General features: G+C 33.3%; 1 pseudogene; it reads left to right on the top strand.

The window, feature by feature from the left end:
• The window catches only part of LOC149542451 (pentatricopeptide repeat-containing protein At5g09450, mitochondrial-like), a 101,486-nt pseudogene extending 87,871 nt beyond the window's left edge, over nt 1-13,615 (top strand).
• Nucleotides 13,616-20,754: the final 7,139 nt, after the last annotated feature.

The following is a 20,754-nucleotide window of genomic DNA, read 5'->3' as shown; positions in this document are numbered from 1 at the left end:
ATGTTGAGGACCAAGGGGTGATTATAGATGGATTTGCAAAAAAAAATTGGCCTTATCAACACATGATTTCACCCATTCAATTTTGCCAATATCCTCTAACATGAGGTCAAGCCAATGGGCCACAAATGGAGTCAAAAAGATTTTTGGGTGCCTCTCCATCAAAAGTTCTCCTATAGCAATTTTAAATTTATTAGTAAGAATTTAGATGTGTTAAGAAAATTTTAATTTTTACGAACTAAAATTAAAAATTTAGAAACTTGAATGTTAAAATTTTACCTGCAACAACAAAATTAGTTGCATTATCAGTCACCACTTGGACTACATTCTCTTCCACCACCTGCCTTATGACCTTCTCAATATCCTCACATAACTTTGTCACATGATATGTGAGGAAGCATCTATAGACTTCAAAAACATGGTGGATCCTAAAAGTGAAAATGAAACAAAATAATAATCATTGACCAATCAATAAAACAAAATTTTAGTTATTCAATTAATATTTTAATACATTAAATTTTAGACTTTGAGAAGTAGAGGATCATGAATCACCTTCACAAGAAATAAGAAAGTTTAGGAGAGTCCTATTCCTCCTATATGTCCATACAATTGTCATAATGGTGCAACCATTTTGGCTCGAAATCTTTGTATGGTCCTCTCGCTCAAGTTTCATTTCCTAAACCATTTCAAGTAAGAGGGGGTCACTCAACTCATCTTCAGTGGGGGTTTTAAACCCCACACCATAGATGGAAACTACATCATATGGAATCTTGTCACATTTATAAAAATATTAAAATTAGCATATTTCAACATCAAGTTTAAATTATAAAATTTAATTTTCAAAGTTTAATTTAAAAAATTAAAAGTAAAACAATCAAATATAAATGAACTACTTGGCTGCAATAAATGGAATGTTGCAGAAAAATGAGAACTTACAAATTGCTCCTTTTCTAGCTTCATGGATCTCCTTGTTCCAACCCAAGCTCTTGAGTGAGGGTCATGCACCAGGAGTGGAATGTGGTACAAAAATATTGTCTAACCTAGATTTTCTAACTCTAGGATAAAAGGTAATGCGACTACTACTATCAGGAGCAGTGCTACTAGTTGGAATAGATGTAGTAGTAGCACTAGTTGAAGCACTAGGACGATAGGGAGGAAGGGAATAACCTTCTCCAACACAACCTATTGAACCTAGGGGTGTAAAACTAGATACATATGCAAATGCAAATGAGTATGGACAGGAAATGGAACCAATTTGAGCTAAGTCTTCTAATTGTTTTTGTCCTATTTATTTTTCTTGTTCATATTTTTCAAAGGCACCATAACAAATACGTTGAGCCTCAACATATGCAACTTTACAAGTCTCAACATCATGTCCACATATGCTAGCAATATGGTATTTCAATATATCCATCCCCCTACTATGAACAAGCTTACAAAATAAGCATTTTGTTTGATTTCTACCTCTACCCAAAAAGTTCATGGTGTACTTCCAACACTCATCTTTTTTATTTCCTTTAGTGAAATTTGGTTTTTTAGCTAGAGGATCCATTATGATTAGGGAAAAAAATGTTTTCAAAATGTCAAGGTTGCTACGATAAGACAATTTTAACCAAAAATTACTATTCAAGCAGTGTATTTTATGAAGATTTAAAGTAAAAGAAAACCCATAAACATAGAGAAAAAAGTCTTCTAAATCCCAAAAAATCAACTATTAGCTCTTTCAAATGAGAGTTGATAAGTGTTGAGAAGAGCTCCTATAAACTGCTTGATGATCTAAATGCAAGTATATGACTGCTCCAATGTCACAAATGCAAGTGTTTCTCCTCTTTTATTCAACTGGTTGCAAAATAATGACTTTCTATTTCTTGTTCTTCTTCTCTCTTTCTTTCTATTTCTCACATAAGAGTGTTATGAAAGCCCTTTTAGGGTTATGAGAAAAAGAAAAAAAAAAATTAAAAGAGATTTTTTTTGTTTGACATCTGATTTTGCCCATCTGCGACCAAGTCACGTGCATCATGACTTGCGTGGTCATCCTATGGGTCAAGAGAGTCTAACGAGTCACCCAAGGTGACCCTTTGAGCTAGGGTTACAGGTCATTTTGACTCGTCTTTAGTTACCCAACTCTTTGAACTGGGTAACTCGCCTGACTCGTAGTGAATCTAGTGAATACTATCGCTTTGCTTTATCGTGTGTGAGAGGTAATGGTCATTGCTGCTCATTTGGTCTTTTTGTTATGTTTATATTTGTTCTTAATTTACTACATTTATATAGGTTTATTCTTTAATTGGAAGGTTTGATATATATTTAATGTGTATTTATATTAATAATAATAAATTATTTATATAATGTAATCAAATAATAATTGATATATTCATAACATATTCTAACGGTATATATTATAATATTATTCAAAATTACATTATAATATTTATCTTATGTAATCCAAATATTTGATACATTTGATTTATCTAATGTTATATTATTTACGTAATTATATTGGATAAATAATCTAATTTATCTATTTATTAAAAATATATTATATTATTATATTAATCTAATATATAATGTTATTAGATTCGTCTATTAATATATTAATACTTTATCTATTAATGTATTATATAATTATTATTTTATTTATTTTTCAAGGTATTTTTATTATTTATTATTAAATTCTATTCTAGAAGTGGGGACAATTACAAAATGAGTAGGAGTGAAGCTCTAGTACTCCCTTTATTTGATACTTGAAGTCAAACCTTTGCCCACTCCAAAATTGATCTTTAACTCCCTCAACTTTATGTACAAGCCAAACTTTTGTACAACTTGCAAGAGAAAAATATGTGCTTGCAAAACAAATGAGAAAAATATCCTCGATAATATTTTCAACCCTCACTTAGGGTTTTATATCACTTTATGGAAGTCACGGATTTTTAAAAAAACACTAAATTTTGCAAAAAAAAATATAAAAATAAAAAATTCAGCACCAAGGTGTTTTGATTTGCCTTGGGTTTTGCCCCAGATGATTTAGTCCTTCGTGGAGCACCCTATCTAGACCTGCAAGAGTATTGGACAAGGACCAGTAGCAATTTCAAATTGGACTGGTACCGAGTGCTCTAGGGGTCAAACCCTATAACTTAGTTTAATTTCTAAGCAAGACAACAAATAATCAGTCAAAATACAGAAAGTCATCATCAATAGATTTATGAAAGAGGTTACCAATAAATATTTCTCTAACCAACTAGACTTATTTCATATTCTATAGGAGAAGTTGTGGTCATTTCTTAACTAAGTGGTAAGCATAAAGACAAATTTAACTAATAAGAGTTAGGATCAATTTGATATGATCTAACACTAAAGATCTAGATGTTGAAGAGTTACACCTCTTCTTCATTTCTGCCCTTTGCAAGAAACACATTCTTTCACAATTTCTACCATTTGAATGAGTTCAACCTTTTATTTCTTCTCTTAGAAAGAGTCATAACCTATTATGATTACAACACTTTCAAAGAGTACAATTGTCTTTTGAAGGAGTCATTTGATATTTTGTGCATTCCTTTCTTCTTCCATTAATTCTTTCTTGATTCACATGCTCCATTCTTTCTTTTGTCCTCCCTCCGTAACATATTTCTAATATACTCCTTTCGCTTGTATATCTTATGGTTACATGAGTTACAACTTTGTATTTCATGCCTTTTGATCATACGTCGGATTTAATTAAACTTTAGTAATATTATATTCAATTGGTAATATTTTGATGTTATTATATTATATATTATTAAATCCTATTTCAAAAAGGGGACATTATAGTCTGGCTTGCCTCACATTGTTCTTAATTTTATAAATTAAATTCTTTGCTAGTGTGTTGTGAGGTTTTCACACCATCACCTGCAAATGGGAACCCCCTCCTTTTGCTTTGGCAGTATGAGTGGTGTTCTTAGATTGTCTTGGTAGTGATTTTCAAGTCTACACAAGTCAAAGAGATGTTTTTGAGCAATTTTGGCTCCCTGGTTAGTCAAATTAGTTAAGGGTGTGAGCGAGACCTGGGCTAACTAAGTCAAGGATATGGCTTTGAGATCAAGGAGTTTGTGATGAAATCAATTAGAACCCTTGTTTTCATATCAAATTTGTTTTGGAAAGCCAAGAAAAGTTGTACGAGAATACTGAATCTTGAAATTTGGCTAAGCCTAAAAAAATTTAGAAACTCCCAAAATGTAAAATCTTTATTTTAATTTGAATGAATTTGAAACCTACCTGAAACATCTTGACAATATTTATATAAACATAAATATAACTAAATTAAAAGAAAATACTTAGATGTTATATTTTATTTAAATTGCTTCACCCTTTGAGCCGAAGAAATTGAAGTGAAAATTGGAAGTTAACTTACAAAATTGAAAATCTCGACACTAGGTCGGAATAAAACCATGCCTTAGGGTTGACCATCTCGACAATCCCCAAAATTTCTCCCATGCCTAGATGGATTCCAAGTGATTACAAGGCAGGTTTCAATTGTGAAATGATGAAAAGAGCGAGCGAAGTGCAACAAACGGATGATTTTTGAAAGGCAGTTTGGAAAAAGTAAACTAAACTTGAGAATAGTAGGGATTCCAATCTGCTCTCAATCTTGACTCGCATGGAACCCCTCCCCTCCCCTCTAACATAATCTCAACTCCAAGTGATGTGGAGAACTGAATTTTGAAGGATAATGGGTGAAAATCAGTCAAAACGTGAAAAGAAAGAGACAAACTTTGGAAGGAAATCGTGAATGAAATCAAATGCCAATCAACCAAAGTGAAGATCAGATTGTACGAATGAGGAAAAAGTCACCCTTGAATATCATGTTGAATTGTGAAATGCAAGGAGAAAGAAGTGAATTGACAAGGCGGGAGGCTAACTAAAAGTGAAATAATCTTTGACTTCAGGATTCCTAATCCCCACACATGCCAGATTTCTGCCTCATTGTCTAAGGCAACAAAAGGGAGTAACTCAACCGCTAGTTGAATATATGTTGATGCAAGGCAACCACAATTGTTTTTACAGCTCCATAACGATGCAAATCAGATGAAATTTGAGGTAGAAAGTGGATGAGTGGAGACATGAAGTTGGATGGGAGTTGGTGAAACTAAATGAAACAAGGAGATAATTTAGAGAGGAGGTCAGAACCCGCTCCCTCTCAAGATTCAACATCCAAGCATAAATCAAAAATTTTGCCATTCAGAAAGGCGAGTTTCATGAGAAGAGGGGAGGTGAAGACTAAATCCATAGCCTGGAGTGTGAAATGGAGTTGAGGATAAGTTTAAGGCAACAACAATGAGTTTTACAAACTTCAAATCTATTATAAAATCAGACCAAGACCAAGAAGAATGATAAAGTTGGGAGTCTATATTGAGCCTACTAGACTAGGGAATTTCAAAGGGTAAAAGGACAATCCCAAGGAAGAGGCGGAGTCGGATCTCCCCTTGGGATTCTTAATCTCAAGACATGTCATATTTCTGCCCAGCACCTTATGAAAAACTCAACTCATGCTAGAATTTCGTTCTAAACTCCCAATAATTCAAAACTTGATAAAATGAAGACTAGAGGTAAAATGACGATGAGAATCTTGAGCAAGAGATGATCAACAATCAAATCAAATGGCTCCTAATGCAGATTGCATATGATAAATCTCAACCAATAAACAAAGGATAAAGTTAGGAGAGCAAAACAAAGGTGAAGAGGCAACTAGTAATTGATGAAGTTAACATTGAATCTAGTCAGGATTCTTAATCCAAAAATCTTCCTAATTTCCACCATCATAAGACGAGTTAATGAGTTAGGGGCGAGGAGATTGTATATCACCTTCATCAAAGGGGTCATTTCATAGCAAAACTGGAAGAGTTTAATCAAAAGTAGAGATTTCTAATCTTGACTTACATAAGAATTCCACTCAGAATTATTGGGCTCAAAATCAGATTGATGGGGGGTTAAAAGGAGATTGCATAACACAGTTTGAAATTTGAAAACTTGCATTTCAAGTTCAAACAAGATCGGCTTATGCATGAATAAAGGATTAATTCAAAATGATTTTACTGGTCTAAATTGACCAAGTCGGCCCAAATCAGAGATACACCCTTTCATTTTGGAGTCACTTATGGAAGAGAAGAGCAATGTTTCTTATTGTACCTCAAAATTTGAACATATTCCTCCCTCTATAGGTAGCAATCTCCTCAAAAAACAGTAACTTCTTGGGTAGAGACTTTATAACCAAGAGGGGGGTGAACATTAGGGAGTTTGGAAGTCAAAGCTCACTCAGTTTCAAGAAAATCAGAGATGTAAGGTGCTGAAGAAAGAAACCTACGTAGATGCACAAACACCAAGCTTTACTAGACCCCAAACTTAGAGAAAAGTCATCTCAAACTAAGTTACCGATTCAGAAGCAGATACAGGATTCATGTTCAAGATACCAACAAATAAAATTTAGTTCATGATTGGAGATTCAATCAACTAATGTGCATTATAGTTCAATTTATAAGGATTCACAAGAAAATCCACGTTCTCATCATCTCCAATTGTGGAAAGATCATTTGAACCCAAAAGGGTTCCACTTATGCTAGATGCACCACGTGCCACACTATCATCATCACCATCTCCGAGTTTAGTAAGGTAATGAAGTGTTGCATCCAAATCAGCACACTCAATGCCTACATCCCAAATCTTTTTGGTCTCTTGTAATGATCATTCTTACGTGACAAAAGATGCAAGTTGGTGTGGACACAAACCAAGTCATTAGCTTTCTTGGAGCCCAACCGGTTGCACTTCACTAAATGGATAAAGGAGTATGTATTCCAATTCCTTTTAACAGTAGAAGAACTAGCAACCTAGATGTGGGCACAAAACATACAAATGAAAAGCAGACTAATTTTTAAAAATGTGTGGAACACTAAATTTTAGATTGCAAGTGGTAAACATACAACAAAAAAATTAAAAACTTAGTTGTGACAGGACCTTGATTGCAAGAGGTTGAAGATGCTTGAAAGGTTGACCATACATGTATCACCATGTGATAGCTCCCATTCTATTTTGGTCCTTCACTGTAAATGGAGAATGCTTTAATCCTGAAGCAAACAACCCAAATTCCAGCCTTACTTTTTCATGCATTTCTTCTAGTGAGAAGAGTCTTGTAGAGCTTTGTGGCACCCCTCAGCAACCTCCTCATCCGCAAATGGTGCAACTCTACCTGGCATACCAAATACCTCCTCACATGAGCCCACCAACTTTCATCCATAACCAAATCCATGACCCTTCTGGCTCTTTCTAAATTTGAGGCCTTCCATATGCCCCATTGATTAGAGATGACCATTTGGCTCAATGCATCTTTTACCTTAAGGAGTCGTTTCATGACAATTGTATGAGACGCAAAATAGGTTTGACCAACCTAAGCAAGTTAACAATATGTCAATTGACAATAAAATTATAAATTTTAACTAAATTACAAATCCATGAAACATTTAATCTTAGTAATTTCAAAAAATTAATTTACCTTCAGCAACTCCAATTTGGATATTGTTCTAAACATGGATTGTGACATGTGGTGGTTTGTTACAAACATTTGTATCTCCTCCCCCTCTTGGTATATTTTCTTCACCCAATCTATTTGAGTGTCAATCTTTGCATGACCAATTTAAGGGAGTTATGGTGTGTGGGGTTAAAAAATATGGTCATGCTTACTTTCAACCAAAGCACTTGTACCCCTACAATTTTTCGTGTTGTCTATGACCACCTGTACCACATTCTCACTAACCACCATCTCAATAGCCTTGATTGGAATTCTAGAAATGAATTTGAAATCTTTCACTTCCCCCTCACAATCAACAACCTTAAAAAATATTGCTCCTTTGGGGAACACTGCAATCACAATAATCAGTGGTCAACTTCTTGTATCCTTCCAACCATCTGACACAATAGTTAGATCCGAAGTTTTGCAAGATCTTTTGATTGGTTGAAGATATTTCTCTATATGTGTCTTCTCTTGTTGCAATAGAGTTGTACACACCTTTTTATACTCCGGGCTTGTGTAATCAACTAGTTATTCTTTGATTGTTGCCACCATTTCCTTCCAATATGGTTATCTCATAAAGCTGAAAGGAAGCCCATTTGCATAGAGGCAACGTGCAATAGATTCATCAACACAGTCTCTTGTCTCCATTTTAAATTTTAAATGTAGTGTGCAATGGGCCTCTTTTGCGGGTTGAAATTTCCGCTTCTTCCTCATCCTTTCCTGGTACAAGTACTTGCAAGAATGGGCGTTGGGAGGATACAATTGGTTCGGTGGGTGCATGCATCTTGCTCTTTGAGGATGGAGATTGATAGTATCTTTTTTTGATCTTTTGACCAATGCATCAGCAGCTTCTTGTTCTCTTACAAATGAAACTATTCTTGCACTAGTCATCCTAGTACCATTTTTGCCTTTGCACATTCCAAATCCTTTGCAAGCAAGGCCGATAAAATGAAGTTTCACCTAGGAATATGAACTATTGAAAGGTTTCCCTTTGTTACTTTCAAAAAAATTGCACTTCTAATATTATGAGCCACCTCCTGAAACCTGTGAAATCCTTGTTGTATGTCTCTACAAAGGAGATCCTATATCAACTTTGAAATCATCAGTCCCTTTCTCTCCTCCCCCTTTACAGAACTTTGACTACCACTGACAACCATTGTTGCACGATAAAATCCAATTTTTTGCAACTTATAATAACAAAATAAATAATTTTAATTAGGAAAACAACTATGAACATCAAGCATACAAGTACAAAAAATGAAAAAAAAACTACTAAAATAGATACCCAAACTTCTTTATTTGTATGAAAAAAATTGAAAAAAATCTTGAAAAATTCATCGACTCAAAAATATTCATCGAAATACTCAAGAATGGGATCAAATACTTTCCTTAAATGCTTAAGACTCCTTCGAAGAAGCTATCACTTGCCCTCTGATTGATCCTATTAAAAAATGCTCAACTTGCCTTCACAATGCAAAATGGAGACCAAATTTGAAGTAGCTGCAAGCAAAGTTACAAAATGACTTGTGAATGCTTCAACATTCACCTTTGGGGTCGTTTTAGGGTTGGAAAAAAAAAGACCTGAAAAATGATATAGAGAAAATGCAAATAAAAATAACAAAAGTTTTGGGTATTTCTTAATAGTTTTTTGGGAGCTAGGCTAGTAGATTCCTCTGGATGTGTCTGGATGCCCTGCGGAGGCTGCCCAGAAGCCAGTCCCAAACTACCAAATGCGGCAGGATGCAAGTATCTAGCTTCTATCTACATCCGGAAGCCTATGGATGGCTTCCAAGCAGCCAAAGCAAGGCACCTAGACACATCTGAGATTCACCCGCTTCTACCTCTGCATCAACTATCCTGGGGATGAATCGGTATCCTACATCTCAAATCAGAGTTGAAGCCATTCTATATCAAAATCAGAACTTACAAAGGAAAGAAATTTGGACTAGAGAAACAAAGAAATTAGAAATGAGTTGTGTTAAAAATGAACAAATCTAGGTCCCACTTCTCTTCAACCTATCAGCAAATTTCAGTTACAACTGTCCAAGCACACTCAATCATATTATGCCAACTGTACAATTTTCTCATGGACTCTCAAAACATTGTAATTTTCTTATTGGCCCATGGGGTGGTGCCTTCATGTTATTGGATGATAGTGTGGCAACCCTAAGTAGGGTTTGTAATGGATTAATTTTGTCCCTTGATCTTGAATAGATCTTGGTCCTTTATTGTAATTGAACAAGTATAAAAGGCAAAAGCTTTCTTATTTGTAGCTCATGAGATTACAAGATTAGAGAGTAAGTTAGAAAGAGTTATGTTGGATAGTTGTTGTCAAAGTGCTAACAGAATCGCTCTCTATCCATCATTGTGCTTGTATGGTATATATGATCATTTTGGATTTACTGCATGGTTCTTTGCATCTCTCTCAGATTATTATTTGTTTAGATGAATGGAAGGAACTGTGAATCAATCTTTGGTGATCTCACTTTGACCAAATCACTAGCTGCTTGCTGATTGTAAGTACAATGTGTGTGGTCGAATGGCAAAATTATGAGCTTTACTTCGATTGTTGCTTGCACATTGATATGCATTGATAGACAATGTTGATGGAATGGTGGCAGTTTGAACATCTTACATTTACTTTAGGAGATTAGCTTGTACTAGCTTGATTGTTGCTTGTACTAGCTTGGTTGATGTTGATGGCTAAACTAAGTGTAATAGACTTACAAAAACATCCACAGTTTCTTACTTTGGAGGAGTAGATTAGCTTTCTAAACCCTTTCCATGGCAATCCTTTGGTTGGAAGAAGTTAAGTTGGTGGCTATTGAAGGAACAACGTAACTCCCTTTGTGATAAAAAGCACATCACATCATAAAACTGAGTGGAAGTCCACAATAAAGAAGTAACGTTGACGTTGTCCCATTTGATTACACAATCTGCCTACATGTTTAGCACATGAGCATTGAAGAGAGATGGAAATTTGTTATTTCATTTTTAAATATTATCTGATTCTGCATGTTGTAATGGAACAAAACTTACATCAACAGTTTGGAGGTCAATCCTTGGAGATTTGTATTCCTCACATCCTTCTTGTTATTAGCTTCTGCTGTGTTAATCGGATATAATTGTATGTTTGTTTCTTCATTGTGTTTACCTTAGTGCACAATCCTCCTATATGCATGACTTTTAACTGTAGGCTAGGCTAAGTGGCTAAGATTTTTGTACTCTCTTTACCTGATGCAGGTTGTCTGGAACTCAGTTATCTGAACTTGAATTTCTTTACCTTTAATTTGTATGCTTATCTTATAGCTGTAACTTCAGCATGCAGAATAAGATTCATATAGTTCAAGCAATGTTATGACAGCTTTGCAACAACTTCATTTTTACGACTACTGCGGTAACAAAAAAGGCCCACCATTGCCAAAGCCTTAAGAGTGTAACATTAAATTTTCTTGTCTGTAATATACCCAGGAGGCTTGAGATTATATTCATTAGGAGATGGTAGATAAGGAGGGTTATATGCCTGACACTTGCTGGAGCTTTTTCCCCCAGAACTGGGTTTCTTCAAGGGTAATTCTTATGCCTTCCGTTTTTTTATTGCTAGCTCTCGTCCCTTCATGTTCAATTGTTTGTCTGAATTCTTAAATCACAGTTGGCAAGTTAGACAATGAAATATCTGTCCTTAATTACAGATCACCAAAGACCTAATACAGGTTCCTTTTTAAATTTGTTTACATAACAATCAACTTTTTCCATCTAAAAATGAGGAAAGTGTTTCAGATATGAGAAATGTTTGATGACATTCATGGAGGTATGCCCCTTTCTTTAGACAAAAATGCAATAGAAAGCATACATCAAATGCTCAATAAATTAAAAGAATGATTTCACTTTAATATTGTTGCTGAAATCTGTCTTTATATTGGCCATTTGTTTGGCTTACTCTGCTCAAGCATTTCAATCACTGAATCAATATTGTTGTCAGTCGATATCATTGAAATATTATCAGTCATAGACTTTTGATTATGAACCATTTGTTTGTATTAGTGCCAGTCGTAGCAAATTAGACCAGTGCAGACTGTTTAGCCTGCAAAGTGGAGAACATGAATCAAAATCTTATCTGCATCATGGAACTATATGCTGCTAAACAGAGTAATGACTGTTTTGTATCACTGTTCTTAGAATCACCAACAATAAAGGAACTCTTAGGACTTCAGCTTTAAGAAATTTAAAGATACAGTTTAATTATAGCATCTGTTGGAGTTGCAACGATTATCAGATAGAAAATGTGCAGCATCATTTTGCAAGCTAGGATTTGGGATGCTTCACGAACTGTCTGTTGAATATCTTTATTTTGTATCTGTAAACTTTTTGACTGTTTCACAAGTGATGTGATCCATGAGTGTGGTTTTTCTCATGCTCACTGCTTGCATTTAAGAGTCTGTATTCTTACAGCAATTTCCATTACCATTTGTAGTCTATGTTTTAGGCTGTAGGTTACTTTGGCCTTGTTAGTGATTATGCTTTGCGGACCTTTGGTGATTGCAAATTCTTGTGGGTTCACCGTGTTATTGGGCGGGCTTTTGCACTTAATTAACATAAGCATTTCATTAACCAAAAGGAAAAAAAAAATTATGTTCTCAATTTCAATTTTAAGACTTGCAAGTGCCTCCATTAATGCTGGCAATGGCTTAATTAATTCTTCCTAATTGCATTTGAACTCGCACATAATGAATTTGAGTATAGCAATGCTATCATTCTTATTCAAATGGTTATATATTTTATTTACAGCATTCATATTCAGGCTACTTTTTTCCAAATGTGCTTATGCATATAGGAGAACAATTCAGTATATTTCTAATTTGGTTGCATGTCAATACGTCAAGCGATTCAAGTTGACGTTCATGTTTTGCTACTTAATTTTTCATGGCGATTCCAGGTTTTGGAGTGGATGCAAAATCACCCTAAGTTTGTCCTTGCACCTGGTGACTACTATGCCCAGTCAGATTTGATTGCTATAGTGTATGGCATTGATAGAGCTGAGACGTATTTTCAAGATCTACCGGAGTCTGCAAAGAATGAAATCACTTATGGTGCTCTACTCCATTGTTATGTCAGGGAGGGATTGATTGAAAAAACAGAGAATTGGATGGAAAAGATGAAGGAGTTGGGATTTGTTACAACTGTACATCCATATAATAAGGTGATGACTTGCTATTTGGCAAGGGGACAGATGGAGAAGGTTCTTTTAACAATCGAGCATTTAAAGAAAATGAATGTACATCTAAATCCATCAACTTATAGACTCTGGATCAATGCATGTGCTGCTATGTCTAGCCTTGATAATGCAGAGAACATAGTGGATGAATTAAAATCGACTAGTGATGATAGCATAAAGTGGACTGCAGACATTACTGTAGGAAACATGTACATCAAAGGTGGTCTTCTAGACAAAGCAAAATCTGCCTTGAAAAAAGCAGAAAAAAACATTGCTGAAGGTGAGCGCAAAGCACATGACTACCTTATTATCATGAATGCCTCTATTGGTGATAAGGAAGAAGTTTACAGGATATGGGATTCCTTAAAATCATCATTTGATAAATTATATACTGATAATTATATATGTATGATTTCTTCACTGGCAATGTTTGGAGACATTGAAGGAGCCGAGAAGATATTCAAAGAATGGGAGTCATCAAGGTTAAGTTATGATTTCAGAGTATCTAACATACTACTTGCTGCATATGTGAGGGGAGGTATGCTAGAAAAGGCTGAAAGTTTTCACAGTCGTAGGCATTCTGAAATATTTGGAGGAGCAAGGGAATGTAGAAATTGCAGATTCTGTTTTAAAACTTCTTAGGGATATTCACTTTGTAGCTACAGAGATCTACAACTTGCTTCTTTCAACTCGTGTCAAAGCTGGGAAGAATGCTGACGACATATTTGAACAAATGGTGATTGATAAAGTAAGCGCTGATGAGGAAACTGACAGGTTGCGTAAAGTTATCAATGACAATAAACCTTCAGGTTAAATGCCGGCAATAATTTGAAGTTGGCCATAGCATATGCTCAAGGTTCTGTTATCAAATTTCAACTGGTCGTAAAGTTGTCAAAGATAATAAGAGAAGTTTTAATGACTAGCAAGCACCATTTGGGCACTAGGCTCAGTAAAATTTTTTCAACTGGGCATAAAGTTGTTTTCACTACATTTCAATATTTTATCTTAGCTGTTCTTCTGCAGGATGATATCTTAGTTAAGTAGCAAGTTATGATATTATCTGCAGAATTATTTAAAATGCATTATTTGCTGGGGATTGTATTGCAGATGATATTCCATAGAAGTTCTATGTTTGTGGCTTTATTGGAAGATATTCTGGAAAATGGTATTAAAATTGTTTATGCTTTTACAAGGCAGCTAGGCTGATGTTTTCTGTATGTGTATCAATATTGTTTCTGGCAAATCTGATTACTAATTGTGGCATTTTTTTAGTGGTCTGAATAGGCTTTAGAGATTTGTATATTTTTTAATAGCATGAAAACTTTTCCTGTTTGTGTATGGTTGTGATATAGGTCGTTTACAAGTTTGCTTCAGGAAAAGTGAGCTTCAGCATAATTTTTTATGCATCATGCGTTAAAATGTCTCATCATGGTGACTATTACATGAGGCTTTGAGGACATTGAATTAATCACAAAAACCATTGAATACTAAAATTGTGGAATTGCAAAAACAAAAGCATACAAAGATAATCAACTCATAGCCTGATTTTCATTCCATCGAAAAACATCCGACACAATTGATATAGCTGGCAGTTGTAAAGAAACCAACTGAATTTTACATTCAGTTTTCCAGTCCTTCGGAAAATAAGTCTTTCATTCATACAAAAGATATTCTGAAGGAAATGCTTACAATCTCTCACGTGCTATAAGCTTCTGGGATGGGGGGATGGGGAAAAAGAATTGGGGGACCTTGTTTGGGCTGAAGCAGGGGGGCGAAAGGGATATATATATATATATATGAAAAAATTAGTGCATGCTCATGAATTTTTAAATATACTAGTGAATTTTAGAACATTGTAAGTGTAACATTCATCATTGAAATGGTCAAATTCTGTCCATCAAATCATTATAGAACACACCATCAAATCGAAGCATCATAGAACATAGAATCAAATCAAATCATCATTTAAGAATACTAGAGTCTAAGAATAGGAACACAAGATGACATTAAATGAGTCAAATGAAAGAATGAAAAGTATCATAGATTTGTATCATAATCATATATCAAAATGGACTTCAACTATCAATGATCATACAATTGTTTCACCAATGTATCAACTATCAATGATCATATATTGTCAAATGTGAAACAAGTTGAAAACGACAAATTCAAAATGAAAACAAAAGATAGTATGCTAGTCACCCCTGATCTTGATCCACCTCAATGTTACTATCACTGTCACATAGATTGCAGCTCCACAAACTCCAGGCTTTGTGTGTGATGTCTAATCACACAAACCTTGCATCTACATTCTTCTTTTAGTCTACGTTCAACTCCAAACTCTTCTCTTATAGTGTTATTTTATTATTTTTGCTCACAAGTGGGCAATTGTTTTTAAAACTGCCTTAATAACTTCTTTTTTTAATATTTTATTTGCATGCCATAAACCTGCATCCATTCTGGGGACAGTCTCCTTGGGATGGTCATGGAAACACATTGATCATTTTTGAGGTTTAGGGAATGTGTTTCCTATTTACTTGCTTGGGTGGGGACAACTTGGAAATGATTTTGGTGGCCCCTGCGCTAAATTAGTATTAGTTAGAGTCATAATTATGGCAACCTTAATTTGCATTTCTTTCTTATCTAATATTGTCAAGTATGGCAACCTTAATAGATTCAAATTATTTTTAGAACATTCTAAATGATTTCACTTTTATTCCATTTATCAAACGATGTCATTGACTAATCTTAGAAGACAATGTGTCATTATACATTTGTTCATATTCTTTATTTTGCAATAAGCATTATTATGATCTAAATAAAAAAGTATTTAAGATCAAAATTGAAATTTGACTCCAATATCTTGAGGTAGGTTGAATCTCTTTGTGGGTCAGACTAAATAAAATTGTTCTAATACAGTTTGACCTTTGAATCTATTGACACCAATCTTGCATGCATGTGGACCAAAAACATGAAGAATACAATTACTGAAGTTTAATTTTTGACCCTTTTGTTTAGTGCTTAAAACAAGAAAACAACCTTGTACTCTTGAAATTTGACCAAACAATCTCTTAGGTCCCATGAGAATGTACAAACATGTTGACTTCCATGACGAGAATTAGATAACAAAGTTCCATTGCATGACACTTCTTGGGGTATGAGATAATATTCACCAAAGTTAACAACTTCATTGTTGTAATTAAAGATGCTTGAAACCTTTCAAACCCTGTTAAGTATGCATCCCAAGGAAAAAAAATCAAATAATTCTATAGAAAATTGTCACTAATGAAATTATTCTCCCAGTAAGAAGTCAGTCCTGTTGGGTACAAAGAGAACATGTGCCAAAATATACTTCTTTAAGACTCCATTATTGGTGCAAGATACAGTCAAAGTTGACTATGTTGAAAATTTATGGAAAAGTAGGTGTCAAAATATTGTAGATTGCATTTACTTTTAGCCTTGAAAATATAGTAACCTTACCTTAAGACATGACAATTGAACACGTAGCAAAATTTACATGCAGAAAGCCAAGAGATTGATCCACATCTCTTTACAATCACCTCTATGCAAAATACTAATCCATAAAGAAGGTTACTTAGGCAGATCTTGCAACGAGTTGTCTACAAACTTTGAGAAACTGCTCTTGGATTTGATTTAGTAAAAATATCAAATGAATCCTAGAGCTCTAAAAATGGATAGAGGGGTTCATTTATGTGTTGTAAAGAGGGGAATATTAAGTTATAAACGTGGGTCATTCAGACATATGCAACAAGAGCAAACACCAAACTCTTTTTCAACCCTTCAACTTGTGATTTTGAAGATATCAAATCTAATCCTAGAGGGCTGAAAATGAAAGAGCACACTTATTAATAATGGTCACAAGGTGGCTATTTATGACATTGAACATGCTCTAAGTTATTACCCTTCAAAGTGGTCACTCACAAAGACTTTTACAAGGGTCTATCTAGGTACCATAGACAAATATTCTATCATAAGAATTCCAATCTTCAAAATGTGAACGTGCTAACATTTTCAAGGTGTTCTAAGAAGAACTATTTAATTTAATTTGTAAAGAATTATTTTTACCTTAATAATTTTTTTAAGTTAATCTAATTTTAAAAATAGCGAAAGATTCTAATTTATCCTTTTTAAGGAGTAGTTGCTTCACTAAAATCGGAAAATATTCTAATCTATCCTTTCTAATATAATTTTGTAATTGAACATGTCTTTATTTTTCATTTTAAACAATAATTGCTCTAGTAGAATAGGATTTTTTTTCTAATTTATCCTTGTTTGCTAATTAAATATTAGCATGGAAACACTCCTAGTGCTTAAGATTAAGCATAATTTTCCTTCAAATAGTTATCTAGGGACATGAGGTAATTCAATAAACAAGCTAAACTTCCAAAGTATAAGTCTTATCTCATACAAGATGACTTGAAGGTTCGTCTAAGTCATTATTTATTATTTCTTTATAAGTAAATGACACTTCAATCGTTGAAGTGAAATACGAAATATATGAACTCAAATCAGTTGGAACTTTTCCCTTTATGTTTGCATTGAACCTATGCAAAAAATTTTGAACTGAAAACTCAATGACATGGTGAAAATGAATAGTCAATTGTGCATCTTAGATGATGATAAACATTTGAGAGCTCAAAGAAGCATACGACAAGTATTGTATGATTCAAAGTAAGACCTATATGCATATATGGGATGTATTCTTGGTACCACATTAAATCTAGAATGTACTTTAATTAACCACAATATGTCTTCTAAGGTCAACACTTCATTGTTTCAAAACTAGGCACTAAGCTCAAGGTGCATCTACCGTCTTGTTTAAAAGTATGCTTCCACAAGTGTTGGGTATAGTCAATGGACAATGGGATTTTTTTGGCATTGTGGTCTTGCTTAGCCACTTTTGGGGGGACAAAGGAGGTGATCTAAAAATTGGTTTGAAAGTTTTGAAATTATCTAAAATATAGAATTTATAGTGATAAAGCATTCATTGTAGACATTGAAGAAGTTTAAATATAACATTAGAGTAAGGCCCAAGATTTCAATTGATAATTGACAAATAAATTAACAAATTTATATTTTATATATATATATATATATATATATATATATATATATATATATATATATATATATATATATATATATATATATATATATATATATATATATATATATATATATATATATATATATATATATATATATATATATATATATATATATATATATATATATATATATATATGCTTGACCCTTATCCGAATCAACAAATTTAATTGGTTTTGAATCATAGTTTGAGCCTATCATAATGCTTTACTGTCATGTCTCAAATGATCTAAGTAAGTTGCTCTTGTAAAATCCTAAAGTAGTGCCCATCCTATGAATTCTTGCTTCATTTTCCCAAGCATGCTATCAAAGGTAACTATTGTCACAAAAGTTTGCACCCAAGATTAGATGATGGTCAACAGTCTAAGCAACCTTGTGAAACATTTAACCAATCCCCCAAGTGTGGAACTTGACTAATGAGATTGAGTCTCTTGAGAAGGCCAACTTCCTATACAATCATGATGTGCCTATACTAATTAACTTGAAGGGAGCATGGAAGAAGGATTTCATGAAAGGGAAAGAGGGATGATGCATCAGATTGATTATGGTTACTCTCTCTACCTATAACTGTACTTAACATCAACAAAAGAATCTAGCTACATTGATATCAACTCTAGTCTATCTCCCATAAAACCATATGCAGATTAAAACTAATTAGATGTTATAAGGAAGATGCATTTAGTATATAACATTCATAAGCAAAGTCGATAGACCACATAACCTAGGAAGTAGGAAAGGAGCACTTAACACAAGACGATTGATATGTAGAAAATACTAGAATGGTGAGATGAGGAAAAAACAAAGGATTCAATTAGAAGGCATAGGAAATTACTCTATAAAGCATAAGATTACTGTGAATAATCAAAGAAGAATCCCTTAGAAAATGTACAAGACTATCTTTTAACGAGTAGACATAACGAGTGAGATGTTGAACTTCAAACCCCTACTTAGGTTATGCTATAGAAAGATCATTTTGAAAGGAAATCTAATACACAAGTTGAACACCCAGGAATGACAAAAAGAGTAACCACATAAGTGGAAGTGCCATCACTTTGCAAGTAAACGATAAGATCAAATTAAACATCTAAGTTTATGGAGAATTCATCCTTGAGACCACTTGCAATCATGATGACCATGAAATGACTAAAAGATAAGTCACCAAGACAACTGGAATCATTAAAATGGTTGATTGTTATCTATTCTTAATTGGGGCAAGCTCCTTTAACAAATCCCTAGCTGGTACCAAAGTAATTGCTTGCAACAAGACCCAAATATGTCTTGCAGAAACACCTCATTCATTGCCACTCCTGAATGTCATATCAACAAGAGTCACACTGATGAGCCTTAAAGTTGTAGCCAAGTTCATCAAAAATTATCAATTCCTCTCTATCGAGAGTTATAGCTATGTTGATGGCATCCATCAACAAGACTCCCGACCAATTGTGTCAATATCTTACCCTAAAGTCTAATGAAAGAACGACTTGTAATTTCAGTAAGGCCATAGATTAGCACTCGCACCAGAAGAAGTTGCAAGGGTACACCGATAGGTCGTAGTTATAAAAGTAATATTTAGAGAAATGTAATGTTGTGGAAGGATGGATTCCAACACATAAGAAAATGTTGTATTTGCAAACACAATCAAAATAAATATAAGAGAAACTAAGATCATAACTTGACACACATTGAAAGAAAATTAATCCAAAAAGAAATAATATAAATTATAGTAAATCAAATTTATAAAATTATGATAAACCACTAATTTATTTTAGAAGAATCTTAAATTATTGTGACAAAAAATAAAATATTATTTAATCTTATGCTAAGGAATATTATTTTTTAATTTTTCATACAAATGAATATTCTTTATCAATTTTTAATTTGTTAAAAGATATTAGAAACTATTATTTTAATTATCCTTATAATTTCTTGAAGTCATTGTCATTAAATCTAATAAAATAAATAAATTTAGATTTAATTTTATTGAAAATTTGTTGTGATAGTTTAAAATGTTCCAAAAAAAATGTCTTGATGAGGGACAAATTAAAGAGTCATATTTTAATTAATAAAAACAAATACTATTCATTAAAAAAACCAACCAAGTGAGAGATTCATTGTATCAGATATAAGAATTATTTTGAAAGTATTGTAATATTTTAAAATATCTAGTACATTTATTAAGAAGTTATGATTCCTATAATTCAAATAAAATTGAAGAATTTAAACAAGAAAGAATTAATTATACCAAATAAAGAAAAAATGAAACAAGGTTCTAAGGATGACCATACTCGTGAGTCTAATGGGCTTTTAGTCCCAAACGAACTCATACATCTCAACTATATATTCTCAAAATGAATTAAAATCTTACAAAAATGGACATCTTTCTTGACCTTGTCCTACTCCTGGTAATGAAAGCTAGTGCAAATTGAAGGGGTTAAATCAAACTCCCAATCCCAGCGAAATGAGTCACAATTAACTTTGAGGTTATAATTATTTTTCTCCTTTGATGAAATGTAATCATAGATTGAAAATGTAATCAAAATAGTCGCATAAGTTTATTGTCATGTTCAAGACTTAGGTGATAAAAAAAATAACTACAAACAAAATAATGAAGAAAAGAAAACAATTTTGTCTCCAAATGCATAACCAAGAAACATGTAACTTAAGTGAAATGACAAAGAAAATAGAACCAGTTATAAAACTATATTTATTCAAATTTCAAATGAATAGTGAGTTATGGGACTTGTAAAGAAGCATATAATTATGGTATATAATCATTATCAAATTCAACTAAGTCATATTTTAATTAATAAAAAAGAGACTATTCATTTAAAAAACCAACTAAGTGAGAGATATAAAAATTGTTTTCAAAGTATTGTAA

This window comes from Cupressus sempervirens, chromosome 8 (genome assembly GCF_028749045.1).
Source record: "Cupressus sempervirens isolate cs-2001-9-10 chromosome 8, ASM2874904v1, whole genome shotgun sequence".
Lineage (NCBI taxonomy): Eukaryota > Viridiplantae > Streptophyta > Pinopsida > Cupressales > Cupressaceae > Cupressus > Cupressus sempervirens.
This window is presented reverse-complemented; position numbering and strand designations above follow the sequence as displayed.